General features: G+C 48.3%; 1 protein-coding gene across 5 annotated transcripts in view; it reads left to right on the top strand.

Annotated features, from left to right (window-relative positions):
- LOC113569146 (NACHT, LRR and PYD domains-containing protein 3-like) overlaps positions 1-2,500 on the top strand; it is a 62,595-nt gene that overhangs the window by 55,924 nt on the left and 4,171 nt on the right. The window lies entirely within an intron of this gene.

Genomic DNA, 2,500 nt, shown 5'->3' with positions numbered 1-2,500 from the left:
GATGTGGTGTGTGTTGTAGGTGCAGGTGAGGTCCTCACTGAAGTGGGGTGTGTGTTGTAGGTCCAGGTGAGGTCCTCACTGGTGTGGGGTGTGTTGTAGGTCCAGGTGAGGTCCTCACTGATGTGGTGTGTGTTGTAGGTCCAGATGAGGTCCTCACTGGTGTGGTGTGTGTTGTAGGTCCAGGTGAGGTCCTCACTGATGTGGTGTGTGTTGTAGGTCCAGGTGAGGTCCTCACTGGTGTGGAGTGTGTTGTAGGACCAGGTGATGTCCTCACTGATGTGGTGTGTGTTGTAGGTCCAGGTGATGTCCTCACTGATGTGGTGTGTGTTGTAGGTCCAGGTGATGTCCTCACTGATGTGGTGTGTGTTGTAGGTCCAGGTGAGGTCCTCACTGATGTGGTGTGTGTTGTAGGTCCAGGTGAGGTCCTCACTGATGTGGGGTGTGTTGTAGGACCAGGTGATGTCCCCACTGATGTGGTGTGTGTTGTAGGTCCAGGTGAGGTCCTCACTGATGTGGTGTGTGTTGTAGGTCCAGGTGAGGTCCTCACTGGTGTGGAGTGTGTTTTAGGACCAGGTGAGGTCCTCACTGATGTGGTGTGTGTTGTAGGTCCAGGTGAGGTCCTCTCTGATGTGGTGTGTGTTGTAGGTCCAGGTGAGGTCCTCACTGATGTGGTGTGTGTTGTAGGTCCAGGTGAGGTCCTCACTGATGTGAACTCCAGGAAGGTGAAAGAGTTCACATCCATCTCTCCTGTCTGTAGTGGTGTGTGCTGCTGCTTCTCCTTCCTCCTTGGGTCAACAATCATCTTCTTGGTCTTGTCTACATTCAGGGAGAGATTGTTGTCATGACACCATGTCACCATGTCTGTCACCTCCCTCCTGTATGCTGTCTCATCCAGTGATCAGTCAAACCAGTTTGATGATGCTGGTGTTATACTGGGCGGCCACACAATCATGGGGGTCCCAGTGTTCTCAGTCCTTGTGCTGGATGTACATTGCCAGTTCTGACTGACTGATTCTGTCTGTTAGAAAGTTCAGCCCCCATTTACAGAAGGAGGGTGTGAGTCCAATGGTGAGTGTTTCAGTCAGTTTGGTTGGGGTGACTGTGTTGACTGCTGAGCTGTAATCAGTGAACAGCACTGGAACATAACTGTCCATGTCCTCCAGATGTGTGAGAGACGTGTGGATGTCAGTGCTGACAGTGTCCTCAGTGCACTGGTTCTGGTGGGGTCCTCTGGACAGTAACGGACATTACAGTAGTAAGAATATAGACAATAAGGAGCAGAATATGTAGTGAGATGGAGAAAAATAAATAAAGAAATATGGAACAATAAGCAATTAATGTCTGGTGTGGTTTTCTAGAAGTCCTAGTCTGGTCCCGACGGTGTGCACATGACCGAAACTCTTCCTGTATGAGATCATCCATGAAGGGCAGCGGGGAAGTAGCTGTGTGGGGTGGAGGTGTCGGGGGCTACAACAGGGGGCATCATGGGGTGGTGGGAGGAGCCATGGCAGCCGAGACAGTAACGTCATGACATCAGGGGTAGGTGAACCTCAGCAGACAGAGAGACTAGATTATTAGACATGTCCAGGTAGAGGGTGTGTAAATTAGGAAACTATGATGTGCAAAGATGGACTTTGGCAGATGTAGCTGTGGCAGCACAGCTAAAAGGAACCACAGGCATGAGCAACACTCCGCCACTCTCAGTCAACAAAGTAGAGAGACAAAAGAGAGGTGAAGTGACAGCAGCATCACATCCCAGTTTACCAGAACTCTCAATGCCCAGAACGATGTGTGTGTCTGAAATGGAGAGAGAGAGCGAGAACTATTATCTGTGTGTGTGTGAGAGAGGGAGAGAGAGAGAGAGAGAGAGAGAGAGACAGAGCTGTTATCCTGTGAGAGATAGAGAGACAGAACTATTATCTGTGTGAGACCGAGAGAGAGACAGAACTATTATCTGTGTCTGAGAGAGAGAGAGAGAGAGAGAGATAGAACTATTAACTGTGTGTGTGAGAGAGAGAGAGACAGAACTATTATCTGTGTGTGAGACAGAGAGAGAGAGCGACAGAACTATTATCTGTGTCTGAGAGAGAGAGAGAGAGAGATAGAACTATTATCTGTGTGTGTGAGAGAGAGAGAAACAACTGTTATCTGCGTGAGAGAGAGCGACAGAACTATTATCTGTGTGTGAGAGAGAGAGAGAGAGAGAGAACTATTATCTGTGTGAGAGACGGAGAGAGAGAGAGAGAGAGACAGACAGAACTATTATCTGTGTGTGAGACAGAGAGAGAGACAGAACTATTATGTGTGAGAGAGAGCGACAGAACTATTATCTGTCTGAGAGAGAGAGAAACAGAAGTATTATCTGTGTGTGTTTGTGAGAAAGAGAGACAGAACTATTATCTGTGTGTGTGAGAGAGACAGAGAGAGAGAGAGAGAGAGAACTATTATTTGTGAGAGAGAGAAATAGAGAGAGACAGAACTATTATCTGAGAGAGAGAGA

The sequence above is a fragment of the Electrophorus electricus genome, chromosome 1 (genome assembly GCF_041902795.1).
Source record: "Electrophorus electricus isolate QZ-2024a chromosome 1, ASM4190279v1, whole genome shotgun sequence".
Taxonomy (NCBI): Eukaryota; Metazoa; Chordata; class Actinopteri; order Gymnotiformes; family Gymnotidae; genus Electrophorus; species Electrophorus electricus.
Note: the sequence above shows the minus strand (reverse complement) of the source record. Positions and strands in the feature narration are given on the sequence as shown.